This window comes from Camelus dromedarius, chromosome 2 (genome assembly GCF_036321535.1).
Source record: "Camelus dromedarius isolate mCamDro1 chromosome 2, mCamDro1.pat, whole genome shotgun sequence".
Lineage (NCBI taxonomy): Eukaryota > Metazoa > Chordata > Mammalia > Artiodactyla > Camelidae > Camelus > Camelus dromedarius.
The window spans coordinates 35,236,653-35,254,535 of NC_087437.1; the positions used below are offsets into that span (position 1 = coordinate 35,236,653).

The 17,883-nt window shown below is 37.4% G+C and overlaps 1 protein-coding gene across 2 annotated transcripts in view; it reads left to right on the forward strand.

Moving 5' to 3' along the window:
- Positions 1–1,017: 1,017 nt before the first annotated feature.
- OTOL1 (otolin 1) overlaps positions 1,018–17,883 on the forward strand; it is a 39,164-nt gene continuing 22,298 nt past the window's right edge. The window contains exon 1 of one of the 2 annotated variants that reach the window (XM_031450243.2): positions 1,018–1,121. The gene's annotated coding sequence lies outside the window, so the exon portion shown is untranslated. Of the gene's footprint in view, positions 1,122–15,921; positions 16,059–17,883 lie in introns of those variants that run through there. The other variant, XM_031450235.2, reaches the window with a different exon arrangement.

Sequence of the window (17,883 nt, forward strand, 5' to 3'; positions counted from 1 at the left end):
ACTACACTTCAGTAAAAAACAAAATTAAAAAACAAAACAAAAATTACCCATGAGTGTTTGTAGATATAATTTTGGGGGGGAGTAGATGCATAGGTTACATAAACTTTTCAAAAACTTACCATCTTCATATTCTTTCCCCAATGCCAAATTTTCTTTCTCATCTTCATCTAGAGAGTTTGACTGCATCACACTCAAAGCTCAGAATGTCCCTTGAACATGTGAAAGATGCTTAAATTCTCTCATAATAAGAAAAGTACAAATTTAGGTGACAGTAAGATACCATTTATTACCAGTTACATTGGCAAAAACCAAAAAGTTTGACATCATATTCTGTTAGTGAAGCTTTTGGGAAACTGGCTGTTTCTTACACTGCTGATGGGTATGTGAAATTGTCTGACTCTGTAGAGGAAGCTTTGGCAATATGGAGCAAAATTATATATGCATAATCTTTCTTCTAGGACTCCATCTCAAAGATGCACTGCCAAAAAATACAAACATGTGCACAGAGCTTTTCATTGCGGCATTATTTGTAATGCTCAGTGTGGTAAGTAGAATTCTAAGATAGACCCACCCCTTCTGAGCCATCCTTTCCCCCTGCGACATATGCCTTGTATGGCCCCTTCCTCTTGAGCGCAGGCGGAATCTGTGAACACGATAGGGTTTTACTCTCAGGAGTAGGCTACATTACATGACAAAGGTAAAGGACTTTTTCAGGTAAAATTCAGGCCCCTAACCAGTTCACTTTGAGTTAATCAAAGGGGGAATCTACTGAGTAGGCCTGACCTAATCAGATGAGTCCTTGAAGCAGAGATTCTCTTGATGGATCTGGAGAAGTAGGCTACCACATGTGAGGGGACCTCTGGAGGGGGTTCTGTGGTTAGGACCCGAGGAAGGCTTCTGGGTTGTGAGAGTCATCCCAGATGACAGCTAGCCAAAAACTGGGGATTTCTCTTTACAGTGATAAGGAACTGAATTCTGCCAACACTAGCGGACTTGGAAGAGGACTCTGAGTTGCACGTGAGATCACAGCCTTGGCCAAAACTTTGATTTCAGCCTGGTGGGATGCTGAAGAGAGGACCCAGACAACCTTGTGCAGATTCCTGACCCACAGAAACTGTGAGGTAATCCATTTGTGCTGTTTTAAGTTACTAAATTTGCGGTAATTTGTGATGCAGTATTAGAAAACCAATACACTGACAAACAAAATACTACCAAAATGTCCATCAATACGGGACAGATTGAATAGACTATGGTATATTCACACAAGGGAGTACTTTGTAGTTGTAAAAAGGGAAAAAAAAGATCTAGGTGGTTGATGGTGTTTTCGTGGGCAGTCTTTTGTATAAGAAAAGGGGAATGTGAGTATATATACACCAGTGCTTCTATTTTCAGAAGGAAACAATGGGGTGACTAACCAAAATAAACAAGTATGGTTACTTAAAGGGGGAGTCCTGGATCAAGGAGGAGGAGATAGGACTCATGCGAGGCTTTGTGGGTATACCTTGTTGTATTTCTTGACTTTGGTTCTTTGGTTTACATAATTAAAAACAAAATGAAAGAATAGCTAAGGAACTATTAAACATTAAAGACTACTGGAAAGAGGGGAGGGTACAGGTCAGTGGTAGGGTACATGCTTAGCATGTGTGAAGTCCTGGGTTCAATCCCCAGTACCTCCACTAAAAATCAAAAAGCAAAAAACCTGAATATATGTATGTATATGTATGATTGAACTATTATGCTGTACACCAGAGATTGACACAACATTGTAAACTGACTATACTTCAATTAAAAAAAAAGGCTAATGGAAATAAGCAAATCTAGCTGTGTATCAATTTGGTAGCATAATCACACACATAAATGAATTATTTAAAGTAATAGCAAAGCAGTGTTTTGACTGTTCCTTCCTAGTGGAATGTATCTAAGGACAGATTTATATATGTGCGCTAGAAAACCACTCACATAGTCCAAGTAGGGTAAACACAAAGAGGTCCACACCCAGACATATTGTAGTAAAAAGAGTGAAAGACAAAGACAAAGAGAAAATCTCAAAAGGAGTGAAAGAAAAGACCCTTCACAAACGAGGAAACTCCTGTAAGATTAATAGATGATTTCTCATCAGAAATGACATGGGCTGAAGGTAGTGGGATGACATATTCAAAGAACTGAAAGAAAAAAATTATCGACTAAGAATCTTAAATTCTGCAAAAAGGGTGAAATAAAGACATTTCCAGATAAGCAACAATGGAGACAGTTGCTAGACGATCACCTTTTCTGAAATACTAAAGAGTTCTTCAGGCTAAAAGCAAGTGACCCCAGACCTTAATTCAATTGCACACTCAAAACCCAAAAAGTAGTGGTAAAGGTAATTAGATAATTATAAAAGGTGCATATTTCTTCTGTAAACTACAAAAGTAATTGTATTAAATTATGTATATAAACAAATTATTGGTCCTAAAACACATAGGAATGCAGCATATTTGAACAGCACAGAAGAAGTGGTTGGGAGCAAAGCTATGCTGGACTAAGGAAATGACACGAGCTGGTAACTTGAATGTGTGGGAACAAAGGGAGAGAACCAAAAATCGTAAATAAGGAGATTCACGAACTCTAGATATATACTTGCTCTCCTTTATTCTCTCAACTTCTTTAAGAGACAGAACTATATAAAGTAATAATGAAAACAACATACTGTTGGGTTTGTCACACATATAGATGTAATATGTATAACAATTATAGCACAAAAAGAGGAGAGAGAGAAAAGAGCGATACCCAAGAGAGTTGAAAACATGTCCATGCACAAACTTGTACACAGATGTTGATCACAGCATTATTTCATAATACCCAAAAACTGGAATCAACTCAAATGTCCATCAGCTAATGAATGGACAAAGGAAATGTGATATAGCTGTACAATGGAATATTATTCAGCCATTAAAAGGAGTAAAGTTCTGATGTGTGCTACAATAGGGATAAGCCTTGAAATGCAAAGTGAAAGAAGGCAGACAGAAAAGACTTCCTAGTGTATGATCATTTTATATGAAATGTCCTTTATGGGCAAATCTATAGATTCAGACAGTGGGTTAGTAGTTACCTAGGGCAGAGGATGGATTGAGGTGTAGGAGACATGGGAGTTACCACTGATGGATATGGAGTTTCTTTGTAGGGGAATAAAGTGTTCTAAAATTCATTGTGATGATTGCACAATTCTGTGAACAAACTAAAAACAATTGAATTGTATACATTAAATGGGTGAGTTGTATAGTATGTGAATTATATCTTAATGAAGCTGTTAAAAAAAGTCTTATGAACTCATGTCAACAGTGCAGAGTAGCCAGCTGGGGGAAAGGAGGTCCCAGTGCACCAGATAATTTGAGCATCAAAAAGACTGGCTGCATTGAGTTATAACACAGCACATATGTAAAAACTAGTGAGTTTGTAAAGACAGCAAGACAAAACAAAGAAAATATCCCACATTCACCACTGGAGGTTGCCAGAGCTCCAGTCATTTCTCTGGAAAACTGAAAAAGGGAAAGAACCTCGCTTGCTCTGCCTTATCTGTGTGAATTATATGTTTATGTAACTGAAGACTTGATGAAGGAAGATTCTTCCTTATAGAAGTTCAGCTAAAAGATGCAGAAAGAATGGTAGAGTTAGAAAATCACTGTAGATTTTCAGTAAATGGCATCATTTTTACACTAAATCACAAATTGTTTATTGTATCTTCTGCATTATTATTTAATTCCTATATTTATACCCCTGTTTTACAACAACATTGTCAGTTCCATGAAGGCAGGAAGCATGTATATTATACTCCCTTGCTTTCTAAAGGGTCTAGCATGAGCTAAGTTAATTTCTGTAAAAAAAGATACGCTTCACTGATAGATAAGAATATGAAATTGTATTATTTGTTTATAGCATCAGAATGACCTTAATATCTTCTAATGAAGGTAGACTGATTTTCTAAGAATTTATTCCAAGTTAAAAGTGGCATTTTAATGGAACTCTCTTAGCAGTATTATTGTTTTTTCAGTTAGTGGAAGAAGAATGGTTAGTCAGTTAAATTATAAAAAAAACTTTTCTTGGAAATTCATGGATGAGATGTTTTGCTCATATAATTTAGGTTCTAATGTTGACTACTTAATGCACATTTTTAGCTTAATTGCTGGAAAGCAATATCACCACAAGTTGAAATAGTTTTGAAATAGAGAAAGACGTAAAATTATAGTGAACATGTCATTTGGAATAATTGGCATTCTAAACAAAGTCTGAAAGAAGTCATTAGAGGTACTTAGAGCAATAGCTGATAGTGCTTAAAAGACCCGTATAAGTTGAATTTATTTACTTTATACATTTAAAGGCTTCGCATATATAATACTAAAATTGCTGTCCTAGTTTTTAAATAAGTGAAACTCTTTTATTTTTTCTAATAACTAAATTGTTTGGAATCCTTAAAATAGCTATTGCTGTTCTCAATATAAAGCTTACTTACCAAATATGATGCCAGTCCCACATTTCAAAAACTTTAAACAGATATGAATATGTTTTAGTTACAACGTCTAAGTGAGGCAAATTCTATAGCTTCTTTTTAGCTAGTGATATTTTTAAACAACTTTCTCATTCTCAGGAAATATTACAATTAAGTAAAAATTTGTCTTTTCAATATTAATAGATATTTCTTTATTTCTACTTACATATGGAATTTCTTTTCCAAAAATGTTTTCCCTAAGAAAATATTTTCTTCTTGTGGTTCATACAATATATGAGCATAATTCAATTTACATACGTTATTGGAAAAAGTAAACTGTGATGCTTCTGCTTGAGCTTGAATCAATACTTAATTTTATGTAAATAAATATTTCAAAATTGTATTCTTTACTGCCATCTCTGTCCAGGATGGATTAACAGGCACAGGATTTATCTTAAACAAGTAAATAACCAGACAAAATATATGGAACAATGGTTTTCAGATATTGAACCTCGGACAGTACATGAAAATGATCTCTGAGAGAAGGGAACAAACAAGATGAAGCCCACAGTCACTCAAGCTACAGACTAAAGAGAGTTTCCAGGCTTCAGTGCAGGGTCGGGGAGTCCATACAGAACCTGGCTGTCTCTCCCAGCTGAGGAGACAGAGTGCAGAGTTCATGGGAGCCAAGACACTTAAAATGGAAAGAGCAGAGTACTGGTACTGGAGAGGAGAGCTGCATAGCCAGAGAGTTCTGGACACCTGGCTCTCGAATGTTTATATAGAAAGGATCAGACGGAATCGTCCATGGAGCTCACGTGGTGTCAGGAGCAGTTTGGGTTTCTACCAGCCAGAGTGGAAAGGCCTATTTATTCCTAGGACATTGAGAAGAGAGTCAAATGGCCCTGGATGAAGAAGAGAAAACTATGACATGCAGGTCCAGTCTGGCCTTTTTTGTAACAGCTGACAAGCTAGCAATTGTTTTTACATTTTTAAAGGGTTGTTGAAAGCAAATAAAGAAGAGTACGCAACAGATACATGGCCTGCAAATCTAAGTAGTAACTATCTGGTCCTTTATCAAAAAAGTTTGCTGAGACCTACCCTAGACTAAATGCTGTTTTAAACCTGCTTAGTAAAGGTTAAAAACAAAAGTATCTATTTCCTAGTAAATGAACCACATCCTAAAACAGAGCCTAAAAATATTTAATGGGAAAAAATTAGTATCCATTTCTAAGAAAATTTCTGCATCAGTGTTCAAAAATATTTAAAGGATTACAAAAAACCCAGTATCCAACAATGTAAAAATCACAATGTCTCGCATCTAATAAAAAATTACCAGGTATACAAGGAGGCAGTAAAATATGACTCATAATGAAGACAAAAGTAAATTAATAGAAACAAAAAGATGGCATTGATGATAGAGTTGGAAAGGACAATAAATTGGCTATTATAAATATACTCCATGTGTTGAGGAAAGTAGAGAAAAGCATGAGCATGATGAAGAGAGAAATGAAAGGTATGAAATAACACCTAAACTGAATTTCTAGAGATGAAACTGTGTTGTACACCAGATCTCTAGGATTTATTCAACTTGCATAACTGCAACTTTGTATTGTTTCACAAATACCCCTTGTTTCCCCCTCCTTCCAAGCCCTAGCAACAGCCAATCTATTCTCTGCTTCTATGAGTTTGACTGTTTCAGCTTCCTCATATAGTTAACAATATTATATACTTAAAACTTTGCTGAGAGGATAGATCTTATGTGAAGTGTTCTTATTAGACACACACACAAAATTAAGAGGATGGGAAGAAACTTTTGTGGGTGCTGGATATGTTTTGTAAATTATTTATAGATGGATATGTTTATAACATAGATTGTGGTGATAGTTTCCTGGATATTTACTTATCACCAGATTCATCAAGTTGTATACATTAAATATGTACAGGTTTTTCCCAAACACCATTCTTTTTAATTTTTCACTGAATTTTCCAATTACTGTTTTTCCCTCCAACTTTATTGAGGTATAATGGATAAATTATAAGATATTTAAAGTGAAATATGTATAGATTTTTGTATGTCAACCATTCCTCAATAAATGGATAAAAAGAAGACAGTGTCATATTGGCATAAGGATAGATACATAGATCAGTAGAACAGAAATAAATCCACCCATGCATGTACAACTGGATTTTCCCCCTTATCCTTTTACCCTGCTTTTTCATTCTTCATTTCCTTGTCTGACATTTCAGATAGTTATTTGATAATTATCTGTCGCTCCCAAATGAATTTTTTATGTGGTAAAAAATCATATAACATGAAATCTCTCTTCCTCACACATCTTTAAATGTACAGCACAGTATTGTTAAGTGTAGGCACAATGTTGTAGTATCTCTCTAGAACTTTTCCATCTTACATGACCTGCATTCTGTACCCATTGGACAGCAACTCCCCATTTCTCCTGCCCTTCAGCCCTGGAAACCATTATTCTATTTTCTGTTTCTGATTTTGTCTACTTTAGATACCTCAAAGAAGTGGAATCATACAGCATTTGTCCTTTTGTGATTGACTCATCTCATTTAGCATGATGTCCTCAAGGACAGGATTTCTTTCTTTTTAATGGTTGAATAATATGTCATTGTATGTATGTACCACATTTTCTTTATTCATTCATTGATGCATATTTAGGTTGCTTCCACCTCTTGGCTATTGTGAATAGTGCTTTCATGAACATGCAGTGCCTGTGTCTCTTTGAGATCCTGATTTCAATTCTTTTGGATAAATACCCAGAAGAAGAATTGCTGGATCATGTGGTAATTCTATTTTTTAATTTTCTTTTTGGAATCTGCATACTATTTTCCCTAGTGGTTTCTCCATTTTACATTCTCATCCATAGTGCACAAGGGTTCCAATTTCTCCACATCCTCTGCATCACTTGTTATTTTCTGACTTTTTTTGGATAATGGCCATTATAACGGATATGAGTTGATATTTCATCACAGTTTTGATTTGCATTTATCTGATGATTAGTGAAGTTGAGCATCTTTTTATATGTTTGTTGACCATCTCTATGTCTTCTTTGGAGAAACATTTAATCAAGTCTTTTGCTCATTTCTTAATTGGGCTATTTATTTATTTATTTTTGCTATTGAGTTTTAAGACATACATTTTGGATATTAACCCCTTATCAGATATATAGTTTGCAGATATTTTCTCCCATTCCATAAGTTGCCTTTTCACTCTGCTGGAGGGAGGAATTACAAAAGGGCACAAGGAAACTTTGGGGAGTGAATGTTTATTATCTTGAATGTTGTGACGTTTTATGGGTATATTCATATGTAAAAACCCCTCGAATTATATAATTTAAATATATGCAGTTTGCTGCATTTTGATTATATTTCAATGAATTGTTTTAAAAACATAATAACAATAAATAAAAATAAGATAAAAAGCCCCCAATCCCAGAAAGTTACATTCTCTTACCTCAAGTTTTTGTTTGTTTGTTTGTTTGGAATTACATAAACAATTTCTGTATTATGTATAAATTTACAAAACAGTTGGTTTTTTTCACTTCAAAGATTTTGTTACATGAATATATGTTAAAAATATTCAGAGTTACCAGTACTTTTTATTCATTGTATAACATACCATAATTAGGCATATACCATGCCTAATTCTGGGTAAGTAAAATGTATTAACTCAACTTAGAAAGCAACTCAATAGAACAGTCTTTGGCTTAACATTTTTAAATGTACTTAAATATTGTCTGATTTCACAGCTGAGAATTTTTACAGTTCTGAGTTCCAGCCTAATCAGATTCTCCCTTCATCCCTTTGTGAATGGAGGAGATTGAAAGCCCCAGGAAAGCTGGCCACGAGCAAAGAGAAGCCAGTTTGTTCTGTACAGAGGAAGCCAGGCCCTGTGGCTTTAGTACTCCAGCTCTTCCCCTAAACCCCAGCTGTGGAAGGAAAAGACCAACATAGACATTGCAGGATAACCAGCAACAACAGTGGACACAACACCGACTAATGGCAAACACTAAAGAGATATATCAGCTAAGGTAATAGGAAAAGAGCTAACGCTTATCTCTCCACAGTTAAAAAATTCCTCACATACATTATTTCCTTTAATGGACACCAGTCATGGTCCCTGGAACATAGCAAATGCTCAATAAAAGCTTGCTGAATGAACGTATTGAAATTCCTGCCAGTGTCCAGCAGATTGTAGGCACTGCATTTCTGGAGATAATTCTCCATAATCTCACGTCTGCATATCTTGTGAGCAGAGGAACTGACTACCTTTGTTATGAACTACCTTCTTGAGGGTATTTGTATAGTAAAGAGCCTTGGAAGGTAATGTCTCCCTCCAGAGCAATGGGCAGATTTGCATACTGTCCAGTGTAATAAATATGTCCCTTTTTGGAGCACAAGTCAGACACGTTTACTTCCCATTGTGAAAGATTTGAGATCCTTATGTTGAGGGTTCCTCTCCTGTAATGCACTGTGCTTCTCATGCAGGTATCTTTTCACCATCTGGATGTCACATTGTGGTACCTGCGGCTTGGGGAACTGGCACACATGATGGTACTCTGGCTGTCACTGTTGCACCGAGCAATAATCTGTCCTTTGTCTCTGACCCAGGAGTCTTAGGTCCTCTATCAACATCCATTAGACGGTGGGAGGCTAAGGGTTAGTTTGCAAGTAGGTTAAAATCTCAGGCCCTTCACAGTTTTTGACACTCTACACGCTTTTTGCACTAAAGTGCCTACTCTCAGAAAAGCTCAAAAAAATCCGAAGAAGTAGCCAACTGAATTGGATAAGGAAAACAAACAAGTCAGCAGGATCTAACCAAAAATGCAACTTCCCCACTTTGCAGAACAAAGCTCCTATTAAGGGGCAAAACAGCCACCATCTTGCATTGGGAAAGAGTATGCGAAAGAGCTACTGGACGGTAAGATCAGAACAATTATAGGGACGGAGGAAAATACTGAAACTAGAACACAATAGGATCCTAATACGTGGAAAGTTAAGGAGGAGAAGTTGACTCAGGAAGCTTCCAAAGATGTCTTACTCCATTACACTGGCATCAGTTCTTCTGCAATCTCTGGAAAGCATAAAAAATTATCACTAAGAGTGGTTGTTTCTGGGAAGGTGAATGGGGTGGCAGAGAGATGTGCTTTGCATACTTTGAATTTTGTACCATCTTCAGGTAGTACTTATACAAAAAATATATATATAAAATTCAATTTGAAAAGCTTTTAAATGATGTTTTCGGTAAGAAAGTACAAATTGTTTTTAGATTAAAAAAAAACTACTTACACGGCAGGGACTTTACCTTTTAAAAGATTTACTAGGAAACTGTTCATTGCAGGCTGGCTGGCAATTTGGTTTTATGGAGGGACAAATGTCCTTACTTTTGGAATCAACTACTCTTGTTAAGGAAATGCTTCAGAATAGGCTCTTTCATTCCAGGTCTGTAAGAAAAAAAATACCCACCCCTTGCTTTCAGATAGAAGTATGAGGTTACTTCGAATCTGAGAATGCATGCATTGTGTTCCGTTTGGTAATGTCAATTAGATGTACATATTTTACTTTTAAAAGACGGAACAGAAATAGTTTTCCTAAAAGATATTCAATCGGGACTATTAGTGCCCTCTGTTTGGGTTTGTTAAGGATTGAATAACTTAGAATTTGAGATGGTCTCTTCAGGAGCATAGCGCTTGCTTTTTAGTTGTGCTTCTGGGAAGTCAACAGGGTGTAGTCTGGCCAAGCTTGGAGCCATCGTGAGAGAGTCTGCTTTGGGGCACAACGTGTGGCTCGTGCTCAAACTTCTCTGGCCCAGCACCTGCAGGAGAGCTACAATAGCCACGGCAGATGGGGCCCTCGTCTGGGTGGCCCCACTGCCACTGGCAGAAACTGCAGGGTGTGGAGGGCTGTCTGAGGAGGCCCAGATAGTTGGGAATTAACCCTAGATTAAGTAAACAGTGCTGGAGGTCCTTAGGAATATCTCAGGGTTAGACCCCTGGCGTAAGGATGGGGCCTCCTGCAATTGTCAAATAGGACTTGGAATTATGCTACTTATATAAAGTATATTTAAAGGACCTTGTCCTTTATATTAATTAAGGGATCTTCTTTGTTACTCTAAAATGTTGAAATGGAGCATTTTGATTATTTGAATATTTACTTAAATGTTTACATTTGTTCAAACATGCTCCATCTTTAGTAATTTAATCATCTATGATATTGATAAAGTAGGAACTCCAGCTGGGTTCTAAATGGGATTTGCCTAGAGTGAAATTGAGTGTTGGGCCCACCAGACACCTATTTGAAGGAGGCTTGAGGAATCTTATTTGGGAAAGAATGAACCAGTTTTGCTGAAAACATCCAGTGGAAAAAACTTAGGAGGACATACTCTGCATTGAGTGTAGTCGCCATTGGATTCATGTTTGAGTCCCATGTAATTCAGAAAGGCTGTGAGAAACTTAGGAGGCACAATTTCAGTGAAAGCTTCGTATAACATTGAGGCCAGTCCCAGGAGCGCTTTGGAATCCTGCTAACAAAGGCAAACAGCACAGAGCTGTTTCTGTCCCACTTTGCCATAGATCCCTGCATAGATTAAGTCTCTGAGAAAGCCAGGCAGTTCTGCTGTAAGTCTCACCAGCATGTTGGATTGTGTGCAGAGCTTCCTTCCTTAGGCCACTCACTTCCAAACTGAAGCCTCACTGAGTACTCCTTATTGGTAGTGTCTAGGTCACGTGCCTGAGTTTCCTGGGTTTTACCTTGAAGATGCAGGTCTCTTAATCTTAAAAAATTGCCCCCTCCCCCCCCAAAAAAAAGAGAAAGAAAAAAAGAGAAGCTTATTAGTCAGAAAACCCACAAATACCCACTACAAGATGTACCTCCAGAGTTAAGCTATGAGAGTTGGAGTCTCTTATTTTAATATGCAAATAGAAATAGTTTTGATAATATTTTAGTAATAGCTACATATTGTTTTAGATGTGGATAATCACCTGGACCAGGGGTCTTAAATTTAAAGTGGGATCCAGATATTTCCGGGGTTGTGTGGAAAATGTTGACTTACCATGAAGGAATGGAAAGCTAATAAGCGTAAGGACCAAGAACTCTTCTGGGGGAGGAATTAATTCTTGAGATACAAGTTGCCACTGAGAAAGGGGGATTCTAATGCAACCTGTCCATGTTACTTAGATTTATTCCCCAGGCAAGCCCTCTTTGGTCTCGTTTTTGAGTTCTGTGTGGAGAAGGAGAGAGAAACAGAAACCATTTTGCACTTAAATCTCTCTAAGACATCAAGAGAATGCACAAATATCCAAGTGGGTGTACTCAAGTGGTAGCTCCTTGGCCATACAATGCTCCATGCATCACTGGAGGAGGAGCAGAGGTGGAGTCCAGTAGAGACCTGGGGAGGGAGGGGCACAGTGGGTCAGGGAGGGCCCGTGGGGCCACCTGGCAAGACACCCATGAAGAATCTTAGAAATACTTAGGGAAGGGTCTTAAGACATTGATGTAAAAGTAAGTAAAATAGGAGTAAATTACTTTTTAGGCAGGCTGGAAGCTGGAGAAAAATCAGGTTATATACATATTTCATTTTTGATCCGTTGATATATTGTTGGGGTTGTTTTGTGGCTAACCAGGACTGTTGCCATATGCACAGAGTCACGGCCCTGATGGAATTCAAATAACTGAAAAAGGGCCTCATTTTCATTGGCACCTTACCATGTATTTAAAATACACACTTAGATATCAATGTATATTAGTGACTGATGCATATTAGCAAAAATTAATTGGTTTTATGAAGGGAAGTACAAATCTGTCAGACTAAGAAAATGTATGATATCAGAGAAACTATTTTTAGTGTTTAAATTGAATTGCTGGTATATTGCAATATTTCAGAAGTCCCTGGTGGAGAGATTTGCCTATCTTCTTGAACTCCACTTTATTGAAAAAAATCCCAATGTTATAAAACTTGAATATTTTCAGGAAGCAAAACACATTTTCAAATGTAAGTTGTTCAAGGAACATTAGGTCTCTTATTGCTTGAATCAATGAGAAAGAAGCTAAATGGTTTTAGAAGAAGGTTTGAAGCAACCAAAAAGATAATCTTTTTTTTTTTTTTTTCTGGTAGTCAATTTGAATGATGAACAAGTGTAGTGAAATGTCTAGCTGTTCAAATTTGACTTTATTTACACATTAAATTACAAAATAGAAGGAAGCTCTCTGCCATTTAAGTTTTCCACTATAAGGCTTATAATTTTAGCAGAGTTGAAAACAAATGAGTATTTTTGCAATGAGATTTTCTATAAGAGGGAGGGTGAAACAAAACTTTATAGCAGTGAAAATCTTACAAAGTGTGAAATTAATTTCAAACTATTTGAGACTTTCAGAGCTCCATGCTGCTGATGAAACTTTAGTTTTTAAATAGGTAAGTTTAAGGGGATATTATGTTGTTAAAAACCAAAGGCTCTAAAATATGAAGATTTTCTGCTGTCAACTTACTAAGGGAAGCTTTCGCCTTTAATTCTTCTGTCTTTTGTGTTTGATCAAAGGAGTCAGGGTCAAGTGTACAGACCTATTACGAGAGGTACACATCTGAGGAGTAAAGGTCCGTGAGAGGTGCGGTGAGCTATAGCAGAGAGGCTTTCTGGACTGAAGCCCTACAAGGCCGATTTACTTGGAAAGAAAGGAAGCTGACAAGCTCCTTCAGGTCAGGGTCGGATATATAATCTGCTTGGTGATGGAGCTATTTCATAAAAGGAGCTTTATTCTGGGCCTTCATTGTTTTCCTCCTAGTAAATTATTTTGAGTACAAATGCTACCCTGAAGAGGAACACAATACATTTTATGAAGTCATTTGGGTTTATATATACCTATCTCTAATGCATATATTGTAAAAATGCATTATATCATACGTAAGATAGGTATGTCTGTATAATATACAACTATATTTATATATTTGATGTTCTACTGCTTATAATTTGAATTTCACCTTGACACATTTTCTTCTTCAAAATTTAATACACGGAAAGACTCCTTTGAGTGACTGTCATGGCTATTAAAGAAAAGTTAGTATGTGGAGATTGTGTGAGTATAAAAACGCTAATTCTCAGGTTAAGATGCTCAGTCACAGGGAAAGTGCAGTTTATTGTGAAATACATCAGAAGTCAAAGGCACAGCTCAGGGCTGACTGTTACTGTGGAGATCCTCGTGGACATCCGACTGCAGGGACAGTGGATGAGGGTGGCTGTCTGGGGCCCATGTTCTCTGGGACTTTGAATGACTGGAAAGCTGGGGGTATTCAAGGAGGCACCTTCATGTTAAAATCACTTACTTCACTGACATACCCCATCCTCAAGCACAATGAAAAAGTGTTTATACACCTTTATGCCTTGATGTGCTTCATAACATGATTTCCTCAGTGAGGCTTCCTTTGATTTCTTAAACTGACTTTATGTTGCATTGAGTATAAATACTCTTTTCCTCTTGCTCTGGTGTTTATCCCCATTCACCCTTTTGATATTTATGAAATGCTTCCCCTGTGATAGATTGTATTACTTGTCAACAGTTCTTCCTCCCCCTCCACACTTGCTGTGTTCACTGTGGGTATAATATGCTTTCCAGACCTACTGATGTTGGGCTTGACCACGTGTCTTGCTTTGGCTGGTGGAATATGGGACAAAATGGTGGTACTGATTCCAGTCTGAAGAGACATTGTATATTCCTCTTACCCTCTTGGACTCTGCCATCTGCTATGAGGTGAGCATATACTAGGTAGCTACTGGTCTCAGGATAAGGGATATGTAGTACAGAAATAAACCTGACCTGCAGCTTGAAGCAGAGCTGCCTAGCCCATTCGTGAACCTGTGAATGAGAAATAAACAAATGTTTTTTGTTGTAAGCTACTGAGATTTTAAGGGTGTTTGTTGTATAACAATATCACAGCCGAATCTAATATACTTTCAATTTTTTTATTTTTCAAAATTTGAGACCTACAGAAAAATGAAAGAAGAGTAGAATGAGTACCTGTATGCTCTTCACTTAGATTCAACCAATGTTAACATCCTGTCATTTTTCTCTTTCTCTCTAGAAGATTTTGGGGATCATTGAAAATAAGTTGTAAAAAATAAGTTGTAGTCGTCATAATATTCACTAACACTAAGTATTTTAGCATTGAACTCTAAGAATAAAGACATTCTTGCATTCAACTAAATTTGAACTAGGTTATAAATGACTAAAAACATTCTGTTAATTTTATTTTAAAAGAAATGCATAAAAATGACCCAAACAGAGTAATCTAATACTATTGTCTTAGCTTGGGCTGTCATAACAAAATATCATGGACTGAGTAGCTTAAACAACAGAAATAAATTTTCTCACAATTCTGGAGGTTGAAAGTTTGAGAATCAGGTGCCAGAGTATGGTGGGTTTCTGGTGAGAGCTCTTTTCCTGGTTTGCCAACAGCTGCCTTCTTGCTGTGTCTTCATGTGGCAGAAAGAGAGCTAAGCTCACTGGTGTCTCTTATACGGTCACTAGTCCCATCATGAGGACCCTCATCCCCGTGACCTCATCTAAGCCTAATTACTCCCCAAAGGTCCTGTCTCCAAATGTCATTACATTGAGGGATATGCCTTCAATATATGAATTTTTTTTTAGGGGGAGGTGGAGGAGCATAATTCAGCTCATAGTAACTACATAAAAGGTGATAGTAATGTAGAGACACAGTGCAAAAAAAACAATCACAGCCAGCCCAGAGTGAGTTGAAACTGTCCAACAACTTCTTGGAAAACATTTTCAATTTTTTAAATGTAAGTAAATGTAATTATTCATAAATGCAGCTACATATATTTTATCAGCATTACTGAGGGCTTAGGCAATGAAGTGTTTTAAGCTATCTAAGTTTAGTGGTACATAAATCCATCCGGAGCCAGCATGCCAGAGAGTGTAAAGAGTTACAGGCTGGCATGAATTCCTAATGTGACTCAGCATAATGCGTGATGCCTGCTGAACACTTTCAAACGAATTGATGAAGATTTCCATGGCCCATATTCCTTTAACTTCATGCTCAAGGTTGTTTCTTGCACTTCAACTATAAAATCCTGCATAAATGCCTAGAAGAGAGGGAGGATAAAATTCACAGTTACTAGACTTGCGCTAGAAATGGAAAGTAGTATAAAACAGACTTACGAGCTGGGCTTTGGCACCAGAGAAACCTGGGTTTGAATGCTGGGTCTGCCTCTCCCTGGCTAGTTTTCTTGGGCAAATTTCTTAACTTCTCTGTGCTCAGTTTTCTCATCTATAAAATTTACTAGTCAATTATTAATTAAATACAGTTATGAATATGTTAATATTTACAGCTTTCTCTGTAAACTTCTAACCACAATGGACATGGGTCTTTGTTTACTTCCCTTCTCTTCTTCTCCTGCTCTCTACAGAGAAAGGCTGTTCAGGAAGATTTGGTGATAACAAAGGAAAAAAAAACAAAACCAAAACCCAGACAGAGCAGCAGGCCAGTCCCAGTCCGGCAGGAGGCAGCACGTATTAGGGAGCCAGACTCATCAGAGCCACATCCATGGAAACAGAGGTGGGTGGAGAGGATGGTCACAGAGGTGGGATGGAGGAGGGTGAAAGATGACTCTTCTGGGGGTGCACTTGGGAGTGAAGCTCTGTGTCCAAGGGCCCTCATATATATCAGTAGACAAAAATCTGGATTGAAATTCAGCTCTGGTCCTGGTATGGGAGCTATGACTCAACAGGGAGCTTGTGTGAAGCTCCTAAGGCAGGGCCTTGCTCATGGAAGCGGTTGCTAGATGGATATTTTAGGGCATTTTTAGAGACAGACAGCACCTGAGAGCCACCTAGTCTAGTCGTTCTCCAACTTCACTGTGAAAACCACCTAAAGTGTTTGCATAAAACATAGGTCCTGGCTCCTACTTCTATGGATTCTGGCTCAGAAGATCTGAGGTGGAACCATGAAAGCTTCCTTCTTCTTTCTTCTTATGTGTTTCTTTTTAAATTTTGAGTCTTCTGATGTATTTCTTTATTTTAAATAAACACTCCTGTGCGTCTACAGACTATAACTTGAGCCTAGACTTAGATGCTGTCATTTGGTAGTTCTATTTCCTGGAGCTATTCTAGAGAAATTCTCTTTTACGTGCACAGTGAAAAATAGGGGGAGGGTATAGCTCAGTGGTAGAGCACATGCTTAGCATGCATGAGGTTCTGGGTTCAGTCCCCAGTACCTCTATCAGAAAAAAAAAAGAATGTATGTGTATACTTATTGCAACATTTTGTAGAGTTAAAAATTGGAGTAAGTCTAAGTAGCTCCCAATTGATGAATAGAGTACAAATGCATGGTGTATTCATATAATGGAATGTTATGCAATAATTATAGAGACTAAGGGAGAGCTATGTGTTCTGATGTTGAAAAATCTAGGTTTACATTTACTTGCATTACATTTGTGAGGAAAATACCTACTTCTGTTTCTATATAGGAGATCTAAACATAACTGTTACAGTTTTGCTAGGTAAAGGTGTTTTAAACTCCAAGCAGTATTATAGTTTTAGGTATTTAGAGAGTAAAAGATATGTAAGTAACCCAAGAAACGACCTTTGTGGAAGTCATGGAACCATTACTTCAGCTGTAAGCCATCTTCCACTGTTATTCACACACTGCCTATGGAGATGAGTCAAATCCCAAGATATATTGCTTATTGAAAGCAAGTTACAGAGCAAGATATACTCATGTGGAACTATTTATTAGACATAAAGCAAACAATACTATATTTTATGGGGAGGTTTATGTATGGAGACATAGGATGTAAATGCTTTTTGGAAGGGATTCATATGTAATAACAGTGCTTACCTTGGGATCTGAGGAACAGCAGACAGCAGTTGGGGTGTTGTTTCCTGTAATGTTTTTGTGCATTTAAGGGCAAATGTATTTATATATTACTTGTGTAATTAAAAACTTATGGAAAAAGCCCCAGAGTAGACCATCTTCTCCATTTTATAGACTGAAAACTGATACTTGCTTGCCAAGGATCTCAGATAGCATGGTAAACCCAAAGGTGGACTTCAGCATGCTTGTTTGCTTGTTTCAGGGCAGTCACTTTCTTTACCAGGTCCAGGTGAACTCATCAGGCATTTTAGGTGAAGATGTGGTAGCCATAGATACATACAGCCTCAGCATCAGGAGGCTGTGGCTGCCAAGGAAAGGCCAGCTGGCACTGGGCTGGGATTCTCTAGGTGCTGGCTTGATTAAACTTGCATTTGTCAATGTTCAGCAGTGAGCAGGACTCCAGAAACACTAAAATGAGGAAGAGACAGGTATCTCTCAGAATTAATTTATAATGAGAAATATAACCACATGGGCTGCTGTATTTGTATCAGCCTGGCAACAACATTTT